Here is a 15,949-nt window from a genome sequence, read left to right on the forward strand (position 1 = left end):
GTGATACTATTAATTTAAAAAGGCGTTGAGATGATAATAATTGAATGGACCCAGTTAACAGTGTTGTTAGGATATTTATTAATAAATTATTTTTAAAATTATTTTTATTTTTTATATAAGATAGAAATTTTATTTTAGTCTAATATAAATATATATGTATGTGGAATTCTTTTTTAGAGACTTGAAGTTCTGCTCATCCCTTATTTTTTCACAAACATTTACATTTGTAGAATGACCACCGTATCAAAGTATGCAGTGATTAAAAAGTTTTAATACTACTTTTATTAAAAATATACAAAATTGTCATAAAAGTTATTTTTTTTTCTTGTACTCTAAAAAATTTCTAAAAATTGTTCATTAACGAATGACTGAAGGGTATATGTTAATTTATTTATTTTTTGGTAAATGAATTATTATTATTATTTTATATAAAATAGAATTTCTACTCTAACATAATCTAAATATATGTGTGTGAAACTCCCTGCTGAAGACTTGAACTCTGACCCTTACCCCACAAGCATTTATATTTGTGGAGTAACTATAGCAGGGTGCGCGGTGGTATACTTGAATTATTAAATAATTGACTAAGTCAATTTGATTAGGATAAATTTGGAATTAAATATATAGCTTTAGAAGCCAGCTGTGATTGGGATGTATGGATAAGCATTGGGAGAATTGGTTGGATATTTTCGTCATTAATAGTAGTAAAGTTCATAGTAATATCAAGAGGACATGTAATTGGTTGATTTTGTTTTGTTTTTGACCTAAGTTCCCGTACATTTGGTGGCAGAGTAGGTGGGATGGAACTTAGGAAGGAGACAAACGCTGCTTGAGTAGTAACATTAAAGTGATTGACAGCTCATGACGACTAGGGGTATTTTAGATTAACTAAGATTAAAAATCATACTTTATAGTGAAAAAAAATAAATAAGACTCCAAATGTATTTGGATTGGTCCCAACCACAAAAGTTTAGTCGGTTCTTTCAGCAAAAAAAAAAGAAAAAAGAAAAAAAAAATTTAGTCCGTTCTCATCCAAACAAATAAAGTTTAGTCGATTAGCCATTTTAGCTCATAAAGTTTTTACTCTCTCATATGGCATGACAAATCTAAAATTTACAGGTCACCCTATACAAGCTAAAAATGATAACTTTAAGCTTGCTTTAGGAATTAAAAATCGATAAATACCTTCTTTCCTTTCTCAAAAAAAAAAAAAAATCGATAATTTAAGTTTTAAGATTAAAAACATTAATTTTAAGTTTGTTATTAAGGACTAATGGGGATTATAAATAAGCTTTCAAAAAAAAAATGGGGGTTATAAATAATCATTTTAAATCTGTTAAGAATTAAGAGTAAACACTTCAAATTTCAATAATTAAAATCACTCGTACACTAAAATTTAGGAACCAAAGATTTTAACCCAAAAAAAAAAATCAAGTACACCCAAGAACAGTTTAATACAGATTGAGATAATTTTTAAGTGAGATTTTTCTCTTTTTTTTTTTTAATATTGAAATATCAATTAAATAATATTTATTTAACTTTTTTTTTTGTTGAAAAACTAAGAAAATGTTTGGTAACTGTTTTTTTCTTCTTATTTTCTATTTTAAAAAATAATTTTCTATTTTTGAAACTAAAAAACTTGTTTGGCAACTCAAAATGGACAGAAAATAAAAATTGTTCTTCAAACTCAATTTGTGAAGAAACTGAAAACATGCAAAAATCTATTTTCAAATTCTAGTTTTCAAAATTCAAAGAAAACATGCATTTGATTTAATGAGTTAGCATTAGAATTCAAATCCTAATAACAACATATATTAGTATTTTCTATTTTTTTCTTCAAAAAACGTTTTTTTAAAAATTTCAACTAACCAAACATGTTTTTGGTTTCTAAAATACAAGAAAATTGTTTTTCTTTATATTTCCAAAAATAAGTTTTTTAAAAATGAAAAAACAAAAACTGTTACCAAACATAACTTAATATTCTTGCTACTTAAGATGTAAAATTATTAATTAAGTTCTTGTATTTAAATTTTATTAATCTCTTTTAAAATTGATAAAAGCTAGTCCACTTTAATTAACAAACTCATAACTATGTTATTTTGCTAAAATAATTTAGGGGTTTAATTGAGTTACATTTCTATTAGCCTTATATTTTGGGGTAATTCTTCGGTACCCCCCCTCCTTCCAAAAAAAGAGGGGGTACGGTACCCACTAGTAGGTAACCTGCTATACCAAGTTATTTTTTTCTCACATTTGACGGTTCCATCTTTACATTATGCAGTTTCAACATCACATGTAATAGTTTTTTTCTCACATTTGGTGGTTCCCTTACTATTTTCTCACATTTGACGGTTTTATCCTCACATTGTGCAGTTCCAACATCACACATGACAGTTCTTTTCTCACATTGTGCAGTTCTCTTACCTTTTTTCTCACATTTGACAGTTTCATCCTCACATTGAGCGGTTCCAACGTCACATGTGACAGTTCTTTTGTTACATTGGATAGTTCCCTTACTTTTTTCTCGCGCTTGACGGTTCCATCTTCACATTGTGCAGTTCTAACATCACATGTGACAGTTCTTTTCTCACATTTGGTGATTCCCTTACTTTTTTTACACATTTGACGGTTATATCCTCACATTGTTCTGTTCCAATATCATATGTGACAGTTCTTTTGTCACATTTGATGATTCCCTTACTTTTTTTCCTCACATTTGATGGTTCTATTGTCACATTATGCAATACCAACATCACATCTGACTAGGGATGGCAATGGGGAGGGGCGGGGCTAAAGGAGGGGCGGGGCCGAAGGATGGGATCTTCGCCCCCGCCCCGTATAGATTTTTCTTGCCCCATCCTCGCCCCGTCTTGCATGACGGGGAAAATTTCTTACCCCATCCCCGCTCCTTAAGGCCCCGTGAAGACCCGCGAAGCCCCACCCTACATCGTAAAACTTTATTTCTTGTTAATTTTTCCTATAATTATTACCATTTTTTCAAATAAAATGACATGTTTCAATATTAAAAATATACTTGAAATTATAAATAAATTTATCCTATCAAATCAAACTAATTTTTAGCAAAAACTAAATAATATTATCTAAATGTTTAACAAGACAATATCACAACAAAAATCTCATAGTATGACACAAAAATCTCATATTATGTTAATGATGAAAAGTAAGTTGAGAAAGATATATGAATCATGAATGAAAAGACAAAAAAAAAAAAGAGTTAAAATTGGTACCTTATTTCCAACTTTTCTTGAGAGAAAAGAGAGGTAGAACCACGTTAGGTAGAATAAAATAAGCTGATGATATTTTTGTTTAAATAGTAGGATTTTAGAGTATGAAGAAATTACAACTTAATTCTTATTAACGCGGGGTGGGGCGGGGTGGGTCTAAAAAGTGTAAACCCATCCCCGCCGAGCCCCGTGGTGCGGGTCTAAAATTTTGCCCCATCCCCGCCCCATCACCTTTGCAGGGTGGACAAAACCTGCACGAGGCGAAGCGGGGAGGGGCGGATCAAGCGGGGCAGGGAAAAATTGTCATCCCTACATCTGACTCCATTTTTGTCACATTCAGTGGTACCCTATTTTTTATTCTCAAATTTGACAGTTCTATTATCACATTAGGCAATACTAACATTACTTTTGACCATATTTTTGTCACATTCGGTGGTACCCTATTTTTTCCTTACAATTGATGGTTCAATTGTCATAGTAAGCACTACCAATATCCCATCTAACCATATTTTATAGTTGGGCTTATCACGGAGGTCACTTTTTTACTTATTAATTACCGCTTATCGCAATAGTAATTTTTTAAAAGTTATTAAAAAATTTAGATCTAAAATCTAAAACCAAAAAAAAAAAAAAAAAAGGCATCCTATGAAATTAGCCTAACCACAATAATTACTCTTGTTCACAAAAAAAACCAGCTGGAATTATCTTGGTTTCTTACACAAATATTTGAATATACCAATTAACTTCCTATGTATCTCCTTGGGTAGCTTCCATCACATTCAGGGGCATACCTCCCTATAAAATAACATAGTTAAGGTCACTTTCTTGATATTTATATTTTTATTATTTATATATGATGATGAACCAAAAGTTAGATTTTCTCCAATTCGTCCATAGTGTCGTCCAAGACCAAAAAGGTCATCCAAGTGCAAGAAAGTCGTCCAACATGGAGTCACCTGTAAGACCTATTTACTAGGATTTGACAGCATTAGTAGCTGCCCATGGCACATCCATGGAACTTGTAGAAATGGGCACTACCATGCCTAGCCAAGTATGTCTATGTATGTATGCGTATAGTTGGCTAGCTTTTTACCTAGATTTGCAGGTGACAGTGGAGAGCAAGGCCTACCATAAGTCATGTTTCAAGTGCTCTCATGGTGGTTGTCCTATAACCCCATCTACTTATGCAGCTCTAGAGGGCATTTTGTATTGCAAACACCATTTCTCCCAGCTTGTATATTGTATTCGCACAATTTTCTCATAGACTCATAGCACAGGTCCCACTTGTGTATTGTATTTAGCTGAAGAATAGAAGAAGTATTTGATTTTCATGGTCAATGTCTCACCTTTTCTTTTCTTTTAAAATGCAGTTATTATTGCAGTGGGTAGTAATATATCATTTGTTGCATTTATTTTATTTTATTTTGTTATATCATTTGTTACATTTGTAATTGTATTGGTGCAAAATAAAGGTCATAGTGTTAATTACAATGTTGGTTTGTTTTGGTTAGATGAATTTTTTTATTTTTTATTTTAATTCCTTCCACCTATTTGATTGATAAAAGGGAAAACTAATTTCCAAAGTTTATCATGGAATACATTTTCTTATAAGCACAGACAAAATCTGCATAGTGACGTTTTTATCATTTGAAAGTTTCCTTTCCTTTTAGTAACTTTAGGGGAAATTTTTCAAAAATTCCAAACAAATTTAAATTGAAAAAAGAAAAGGAAAAAAAGACTGGCAAATGTTTTGAAGGTAGAGTAAAGAGGACAGGCAAAAAGAATAGACTATAGAAATGAATTTTTTTTCTCACTCCATATCTTTGTAATAAGCCAAAACAAAAGGTACATAAAGCTTATGAAGTTTTTGCAAAATGATGTCTTGCAAGTCGTTTTACAAAAGCTGGATTTGCATCCCATGATCAAGCAAACACAACAATACGCCCAACACTGATGATGAGCTAAAAGTAAAGAGAGAACCAAGTTTTGCCAATTCTCCACCAAGAAAATTAGGTATCAGAAGAAACACACCCATAAACAAAGAGAAAACCATGTAGTCAAACCATAATAAATGATAGGAATTTTAAGCCTCTGGCGTAGAGGCTGCTGCACGCTTCATTGATGCAGACTTGATAAGATGGTTGTAATCAAATATACAAGTTGGGAGTAATCAAATCTCCCATAAGAGTAGTGAGAGAAATAATACCTATATTGGATCCATAATATAACCATTGTGAGTGAGGAGCATTGGTTATTAACTTATTATTTGAAGAATCAAAACTAGAGAAGAATCTTCTAGCAAGTGAATATTAGAGACAAATATAACAATTCCATTTTTGTTTTTTCAATTTATTCATAATGATCTCCAAAAGTTTGGACAAAAAATTAAAAAGATGATAACATCAAACACAATATAATGACCAATGAACTAGTTTGCTTGCAATTCCTGAAGAATATATGCAAGTCAATACAGTATAAAGGGGCTGATTACCTAGCTTGCAACAAACTAGCATAAAATATTACAAGGAAATCAAGGCAAGAACAAGCAGCCTAAGTTCAGCACAGTGAAGATTAGCTACCATGATACCGATGGAATTTAAAACTTCCAGTATATTCTCAGTAGATGCAAAATTCCTGATATGACACCCCAAAATAGTATCTCTGCAAAGATGACATAGAGTAGAATGCCTACTCTTCTGGAATGCAAAACCCCAACAAAAATGTGCTTCTGATTCCAATATACCTATCACAGTTTAACAGCAAAATATTAACAACACTAACAAATTAAAAGATTATTATAGAAAAAATGACAAGGAGTAAGACTATGATTAAATTTTGGTAGAGGGTTTTTTTTTTTTTTTTTAAAATTATAAATTGTATAGGTTGATTGCTCAGATTTGCCAAAAGCAAGGTGCAGACCTTGTAGACAATAATCCATGTGTCTATAAGCAAGACCAATAAGATACATTAGGTTGAATCCACCAATATGAAGATTAAATGCTTGTGCAAGGAAGTAAGATATAATTTGATGGCATTGAATATTAAACAGAAAAGGAAGACACAAAGACATGGATGCGAGAAAGGGAAATGAAAAGTGCCTCCCCAGTGGAGTTTTGGCAAGTTTTGGGAGATTAAACATGTTCCAAAGCCCAAGTATGATACCTAGTTTAAGTTGCCTAATGGGTCTACCATAGTAATATAACACAAATTCAATAACATACTACACTTCACAACGTTCACCCCACACTCCTCTCACCAATTCAAATTGGATCACTGACTCCCAGCAATCTCAAACCCTTGACCCTCCAACTACCTTCCTCTCCCACCTCACCATTAACTCAACCACAAATCTACTGTTCCTTGGTATTCCAACCCAACATCCATGAATCCCTTGGAACCTAGCAGAATTAACTAAAAAAATAACCCATAATTTTTTATTTTGTATCAGTGCAAGCCTAAAGAAATTACAAAATAACCCAAAAAAAAAAATCTCCACGAAATAGGATCAAATTCACAAAACTAAATCAAGATTATTGTCTATTAAACACAACTAAATTCTGAAACTTCCTTCTAACTATGATTATTTTAAAGTTTAGTCACCTCAGGGCTACCAAGCTTTGGAATGATTGTTAGGGCTTGTGATTGTTACAGGTCCTTAGATTTTGGGGATGTTTAGAAAACTATGAACATCATACAGAGCAAGGAAGATAATGTCCCCAGGTAAGTCTTCAACCCAAACCTGAAGTTCTAGCCCAACCCAAGATTTCTTTGCCAAAGCATTAGCAACCTTATTACAATTCCGTTTCACATGACAGTAGTGATCTAGGAAATTAATGGTGAATTGTCAAGCCCTTCGGTGTAAAGATTAATTTGTCAAATATATAAGAACTGAAACTCAAACAAAACAACAATAGCATAAACCCACAAAGTTTAGAGAAATAATATAAACCCATCTCAGTGTTAATCATATGTAAAGAGAGAACCTGAAGATTGTGGGTGATGTCACCGATTTAGAATGGAAGAGAAGAATTGACGCCGAGTCGTACGGGAAGAGATGAAGCGCCGCCGAGTTGGATTGGATATGAGTGCGCCGCCGATTTGAGGATGGATTGGAAGAGACAAAGCTAGAGAGCAGAGCTGACAATTTGGATAGGATGAGAAGAAGCGCCGCCGATTTGAGGTTGTGGGTGTGCGGCTATCTGGTTCTTGAATGGTTTTAGCTGTTTGATTTGAGGGTTTTGTTTAGAGAGGAAAATGTGAGACAGAGCAAGCAGAGGGAGAGAAGCAAACGTGAGAAGAGAAAAGTTTGATGAATGTCATAATTGTTTGTTTATATGTAAAACATGTTTAACCGGTAACCAAAACCCATTAAAACTACATCTACGGTCAAGATTAAAACAATACTAAATTAACAGTTCAGATTTAGGTGGGTATCGTACCCCCTCTTTTTTTGAGGGGGTACGGTAGAATGACCCTATATTTTGTGGACCTTCTAGGAGTTGGGAGAAATAATACAAAATCCTTTTACATTTTATTATTTTCCAAAAAAAAAAAAAAAAATTTATAACCGACAACTTTTGAGATTTTTTTACAACTTTGGCTCCTTTTGTTTTCAAGACCTTGAAACCCTTTCATAAAATTTTGGGGCATAAGGCTAGGCCGGACTCAAAGAGCCGCCGAAGCATACCCATAAAAGAAAAGGTAGGCCATTCCAAATTTGAAAAAGTCTGGAGATACACATTCTGTCAAACATATTAATATATTATCACATCTTGTGTATATATCAAGTGATGATTAGGATTTTTTTTTTAATTTTTTAATTTTTATGTTATCAAGTGTCAATAGTTATCTCATTTATAACTGATGTTATCCAATTACAAGTTGACAAATGCGCAAGTTATTACAAAGTGTTTCGAAATGTGTGTCCTCAGAAAAATTGCTCCAAATTCTATACTTAAATTCATGGTTTTAAAAAACCGAAACGGTCAAAGAATCTAAAAAATGACCAATTCCCAATATTTCCCTATTCTTGATTGGTTTTCACTATTTTTGGAAAGATTTTTTTGGTTTTTACTTTTTACTGTACTGGTTCTATGTCCAATTCCCAGTTAAACCAATTGGTTTGGTTCGATTTTTAAAACAGTGCTTAAATCCTAACTTGAATTCTTGCTATGTTATATGAGTGCCTCATGAAAATTATTCTACTAAAATCTAGATAACAACCTCTAAAATATTGGCTAATTTTTTTTTTTCTCTAAATTTTATATTTAATTAATTTTTCTTTGAGAAGAACATTTAATTTGTGTTGGCAATTCTCAACCAAAAAAAAAAAAAAAAAAAATTGTGTTGGCATGCTTTGGATCATGACCGATTGGACTTCTTTAGGGTGTGATAAGATGACAGATTTCAGTGGTGGCAACGAGCTTAATGGGTCTGATGTGGGCTAACTTGGTGGGCCGGTTTTGGGCATTGAGTAGGCGGTGTTGTAAAGAGTTTGTACTTTGAAGACTTGTAGTGGTCCTTATTGGGGATGGAGATCACGTATTTTTGGGTGTGTGCGTTTGCAATAAATTATTTTTATTTTTATCTTTAATTTTGTAGTTTAAATTACTGTGGGAGCCAAAAATCACTCTGCCCCAGGATGATATATGGGTCCTCAGAATGAATTTTGATTGAATAACAATTTACTTATAAAAAAGAAAAAAGGAAAAAAATACTCTACAATGAAAAACTCAAGCAATTGATTTCACGTTCTGCTGCTCATTCAAAGTAAAACTCATGTGTTATAAGAGAAAATTCAATTTTTCAAGGTGTTTTACAACATCAATTCTTAATGTTTCACTCTTTTTCCTGCTACTATTCCTCTCTCTTTCTCTCTTTTGTGTCTATTTTCACCCTCCCTTTCTTTTCTTGTCCTCCCTCTTATATAGGTATCTTTTTGTTCCTATCTTTATAGTTTTCAGGGATATTCTCTTCTCCCTTATCGATTTCCTCCCTTCCCTTATCCTAGAATTTTGACTTTTAGGGGTGCTTGTACTGTTCACGTTGTCTCTTATGCATTCAATGCAACAGATGTTAGGTGGAAATCCTATCATTAATGCGGTGGTGAAGATCTTCAACCTTCTTACGTATTCTGAATGTCTCCCGAGATTCCAGGTACCTTCTAGAAATCAGACATGAATTATCCGTGCACCTCACCTCGAGTAATGCTAGACTCTCTTTAGCTTATTGCCCTCTTCTTGGAAACGATTTACTAAAGTTGCTCTCCTCCTCTTGGGTGCTTGGGATGTTCATATTGCATTTCTTCCATACCCTAAAACCCATTGGACCCTCCTACAAGTATACATATTTGGCCCAATTCATTCCATGGAGCCCAATTGGTACTTCGGCTTTAAGCTTGGATAGAGACTCTCCAACTCCCCACAATTACAATTCATGATTTATAACATAATTTTTAGTAATTAATTATTACTGTCTATTATTTTATTAATAATGTGTGTGTCAAGTCGGAAATTAGTCAGCCATATGCCATCACAAAATTGACAATAAAAACCAAAGTGACAATGATTTCAAAACTCAATGATTAAAATGACCGCACTAAAAATACAAAGATCAAATTGAAAATTGCTCCAAAATTTAGGGACCACAAAAGTTTTTATTTTACCTTGTATATAACAACCATCTCATATGGAGATGGACCCCATAAACATGAGAGGAATGTTAGATGTAATAGTTACAAATAAATTATATCTTCCCAAACTTCTAATATTTTTTATCTCATACATAGTTTTTGGCACTCTGCTGGTGAATTAAATTATTGTAAAAATTGTAAGTTGATAGACTTATAAGGGGAAAAATTTGGAGTGGATAGGAAAATAATAATTATAGCATCCATAAAATTAACTCACACTAGAAAAGGTCAAAACTTATTTCTTTTAAGATTACTATGTTTAGTAACTATTTTTAATTTTGTTTTTAAAAACTTGTTTTTGAGAGTGAAAATGAAAAACAGTTTTATTGTGTTTATAAAATTAAAAACACGTTTAGTTTGTTCAAAACAAGAGGGAGAGAGAGTGTGGGTTTTATTTTTGTTTAAACTAGAATTTGAAACTTGGACCTTATTAAGTGTACTTGGTTTTTCTCCGTTTTCAAATTTGAAAAAAATTCTTAAGCTATTCTCAATTTCCTTTGAAAATAGAGAAATGTAAAATAGAAATAGTTATTGAAAACAAAAAATTGTTAAAAAAAGAAAAAAAATACCAAACACGTACCACTTTTTAAGTACTTTTAAGTTTTAACAGAAAAGAAAAGATAGAGAGAGAGAGAGAGAAAACCATCCATATATGGAAAAAAAAATGAACATCATAAAGGATTATACAAAATTATTACATCTAGCACTTTTTTTTTTCTTTCTAATAAACAATTAGTGAGAAGAAAAAACGTAATCCAAAGAAGAAAAAATTGAATTATATTCTTTTTCAGTTTTCCTCAACAAAAAAGAAAAAAGAAAAAAGAAAAAAAACCAACCTCAACAACAACAATTTCCATATTCAAGAAAAAAAAAACAATAACAACAACGGCCTTTCTAGATATGAAATGCAACTAAGTAACAAACCGCGAAGAAAACCAAAATAAATGAATTTTGCGGAGCCTCTCTTTGATAACCTCCTAACACTTTGTTTCATTTCTCCAAATGGATGAATTTCCCTATAAAAATAATTTCATCCTCATGATTCATGAAGGAGACAGGCTTTTGGAGCAAGGTTGAATCTGCAATTAAAGTTACCTTTACCTTGTCCTGGCTCCACTAGTGTTAAAGGTAAATGTCAAGATTCGTTTTTATTTTCTTCTCTAAAAATTGTTTATTTATTATTTCCCATTCATTTTTCCTGCTTTTTGGTGTTTTTCTTTAAATTTTCGGTCTACTTGTGCTCAAGTCATTGATGTTAAGCCTTTTCCATGTGCATGCTCTTCAAGGACAAAGAATCATGTTTATGAATTCCTATTTCTTATCTATATATATATATATATATATATATATATATATATCCAACATATATTTTGGGGAAGGAACCAATTAATTGAAAAAAGCTTAACAATTATTAAGAGCCTTGTAACTCAATTGACAATGCTTGTTTTATCTCTCTAATAGGCATGAATTGCATGATATATTTTTTGGTAAAGTCAATTGCATGATATATGCTTTGTTATGAACTTGTCCATATTTAGAGTAAAAATTAAGAAAATGTTCCCATTAATCTCCTCTTTCATTTTAACAGTTTGTGCAAGGACAAGAAGCATAGTGATTTTAAAGATGAGTCCATTAATCATGATGAGCAACATTCTTGGACTCATGCTCATCATAGTGGCTGCATTGAAACCATGCTATGGACTTTACCTTGGCAGAAGACACTTATACATTAGGAATGACTTGGAAAACCACTTGCCGCTGAAGATTCATTGCTGGTCCAAAGACAATGACTTAGGCCTTATGACTTTGAAATTTACCCAGGAAACCAGTTGGAGCTTCAAAGACAATAACATCTGGGGTACAAAATTTGAATGCGACATGGAGTTTAAACTGGAAGGTCAAATGAAGAGGGGACAAGTCGTGGTGTATAACAATAAGAAGAAGATTAGAACACGAGAGTGCCGCAAGAGGTGTAAATGGTCAGTTCGGAAATATGGGTTATATGCATTTGATGAGAAGGATAAAAAGTGGGATTTTGAGATTCCATGGTAATGGTGCTTCTGATATTATTCTGAATGAGACTCTGTGTGAACAAACCTATGTTACGTAGCCGCATATGAACGTACCTTATTATATATGTACGTAGTAAAATTCTTCCTCTAATTGATGGACTTAAACCGATAGAAGTCTCATCAATTATATGATGGGTGTGATGACCTAGTGAGCAAATCTATGTTACATGGCTGTATATGAACACAATTATATAATAGAAATTGTTACTCTAATTGATGGACTTACCCAATAGAAGTCTCCCAATGTACCATATCCACATAACCATAATGATATCATTTACAGGAGTGATTTGCAACAAGTTTATTTTATTTTATTTATATATTTGCAACAAGTTGTTAGCCTAGAGAAATGGCAAAAGCCTAAATGCTCGACTATTGAGGACAGAGATTCTTTTTCCGACCTTATTTTATAATGCTTTTTATTTTTATAATGCTTCCAAACCTTAGGTTATACTTGTGGGGTGTGAGGGATAAATGTCGGAGTTCAAGTCTTTAGGAAGAAGCTTCACACACATATACACTTAGATTAAGTTAGAGTAGAATTTCTATCTTGTATCAAAACCTTAGATTATACTGATTTTTTTTTAATTATGCTTCCTTCGAGAATTACTTTTGTAATTTTTTTTACTGTGAAATCAATATAAATAAATTAGGATTTTAATTAATGTGGAAATAATAATAATAATAATAATAATAATACATAGAAGCCACAAATTAATTGTATATTATGGAACAAAAATGTCATCATAGAAACCAAACTCTTTAAATAATTGGTTTTTTATTTATTTATATATATATATATATATATATATATATATATATATATGAAAAATCCGTAATTTTTATTAAGAAGAAGATAAAAACAATACATCTTGAGTCAAAAGAGACTCAATCATACTAGAATTTTCCTCAATCCAAGTACATAATCATTAACATTCTTGGCATATTGAGCTAAGATATGTGCTGGACGATTGCCTTCTCACTTAACATGGTTCATTTGTACTCTTCTAAAGTCCTGTAGATTTCGCCGAATCCCTTCCACGATATTGGATTTAGTAATAGGTGGTTCACATGGTTCCATCAAGACGCCCACCACCATTTTCGAGCAAGACAACATTCTGTACTCCTACATCCCAGGTAAAGAGGACTCCCTCCTCTAATTCCTTAGCTTCGGTTTCTAGAGCTCCCAAAAGAATAGGGAGCGTCTTACTTATGCCTTAGCTTTGGTAACAGATTAATAATGAAAAATGAAAGGTAATTGTGAGTTTGAAGGAAATGTAGAGGGATTGGAAAATCTTTTTGATGTCATTACAGTCAAAGATCTTGGCTATTTGACGTACTTCTTAGGGCTTGAAGTTGCAAGAAATGAAAGGAGCATTACTTTGAATCGAAGAAAATATGCCTTGGAAATCTTGCAAGACATTGATTTGATAGGTTCCAAACCTGTGAGAACTCCAATGAAACAGAACCTACATCTCTTTAACATGAATGAAACTTAATCCCAGATTCAAGTCAATGCAGGAGGCTAATTGGGAGACTCCTTTACTAGACTCTAATTAGGCAAAATATCACATATGATCTCCATAGGTTGAGTCAGTTTCTTGCAGAACCAAGGGAACCATACATACTGCTCATAGGGACGTTCTCCAATACATAAAAGGCTCTCCTAGAAGAGGTCTTTTCTTCCCCACAAAATCAGATTTGCAAGTCAAGGCATTTTGTGATGCTAATTGGGCAGGTTGTTCAGAAAGTAACTAGAAGATCTTTAACAGGTTATACTGTATTTTTGGGAGAGTCTTTGGTTTTATGGAGATCAAAGAAGTAGAGCATGGTATCAGCTAAAGCGTATAGAAGAATGGCAACTACAACTTGTGAAGTAGTTTGGGTACTTCAATTGATTAAAGATTTAAGAATATTTTATCATCCCAAAAGTGCAATGTTGTTCTGCGACAACCAAACTACTTTGCACATTGCATCCAACCTAGTTTTCCATGAGAGAACTAAGCACGTAAAGGTGGATTGTCATGTTGTTAGGGATAAAATTGCAGGAGTAATCAAGACATTTCATATCTCAAGCAACTTGGGACTACCAGCTTTTTTCAGATTAATGAATAGTTTGGGACTAATTGACATCTTTACTCCTAACACTTCATCTTCTCCAGTTTAATACTTGAGAGGGAGTGTTAAGCTTTAGGAAGAAAATACACACTTCATATCTCAAACATAAGTTCTTGGGACTACCAGCTTTTCCCAGATTAAAGAAAAAAGACCCAAAAAAAAAAAAAAAAATCCATCACTTGCCTTGCACTGTTGCACTTCTTTAGGTAATTTTCGTACTTTTTATTATTATTTTTTTTTTATTGGTACGGTGGTATGGAACTTTTTAGAGTTAGCATCTTACCTGAATAATAATCCTATCTAAACATTAATCTATTTTGACAATTCAAAATCTAGTGTCAAGGCAATAAAATTCACAAACTGATTTAACTTCATGTAGACCTCGGTTGATAAAATTAATAAGTTTTAAATCCAAATTGTTAATTAGATCTATTATGAACAATCTTTGTTCAAAAAAACAAACAAACATCAATATCAGGTCAATATCATACACAATGAAATAGTAAATAAGATAAGATATAATAATTCAGGAAAACTAATGAAACAAACTAGTTTCACAATAAAAAACTTGGGGGAAACCTTCCAAAAAGCAATCCACTATAATAAATAAAAGTTTCAAATTTAGTATAAAACCTTTGTTCCTAAACTCTACAATCATAGTAGATGAACTTACTGCAGAAACCTTCTAATGCTTCAGAACTTCTAAACTCTCAATATATGAACGCTCCACCCACATTCACAATTGGAACCTCCAACTGATTTCAAGAACCTCTTGAAAGTTTACCTCACAGTAGCAAGTCTATGGTGGTTCCTATGACTTCAACTTCTTCATCAATGGAATCTTTAGATCTACTTTGAAACTATTTGGTTTGGTGAAATAGAGAAAATTTGATTACAAAACCCTAGCTACATAAATAGTGTTTCTCTCTCTGAAAAACCTTTTCATAAATGGCTTATGATGTCCTTTAAATACTGGTTCAAACGGATCTCAATTCGGGCTTTAAACAAAAAGTTGTGTTTTTTTGCGTTGTTGATTTTTGCTAATTTGCAACACTCAACCTGTAGAGCTTCTATCGAGAACAAAATCTCAATCTTGCTATTGAGCTTCTATTGATGAGACAGTAATTTTTGAGCTTTTATTGAGAGGTATCGAGCTGTTATCGAGGTACATGCTGAAAATGTATTTTTCTTGAACTTTTCTTGAGCAAACTTTGTATTTTCAACTTGGTCTTCAATTACAACTTTAAGACACATTAAAACTGAATAAAAGACACATAATTTGGCATGCTTGACAATACCAAAACACATGACCTTAACAATCTCTCCATTTGTCAATCAATAACAAAACCTCAAGTACAAAAGAAAGCTCAATACAATAATAACCCGAATACAATGAATAAACTCATTCAAATACACTAGCCTATCTAAAAACAACTAGTCCTGAGAAATCATAGCACGAATTAGGATTGACTGTTTTGATTGGCTTCATACCTGTCTTTCTCAAAAGCACTTAACAAACATGTTATGCACACCATGTGGAAAACAATGACTGATAATGAATAAGTAAATTGTGTTTTGTCATAAGATATGTCAATTGCTTAAAAATATGAACCTAACAAATGTAATACAAGTGTGAAATTAATAAACACTTTTTATTTATGTATCTTGCTAAGTGGCTATCAACCATCACCTTACATAAACTATAAGCACTACTGTGCGTACTCAAAATGTGGTTATTGGACTTAAACTCTATTTGGGCTCACAATTTATTTACTTTGTAGGCTTTTGGATTTCCTACAACGGGTGGTCCTATGTTCGGCAAC

This window comes from Castanea sativa, chromosome 1 (genome assembly GCF_040712315.1).
Source record: "Castanea sativa cultivar Marrone di Chiusa Pesio chromosome 1, ASM4071231v1".
NCBI lineage: Eukaryota > Viridiplantae > Streptophyta > Magnoliopsida > Fagales > Fagaceae > Castanea > Castanea sativa.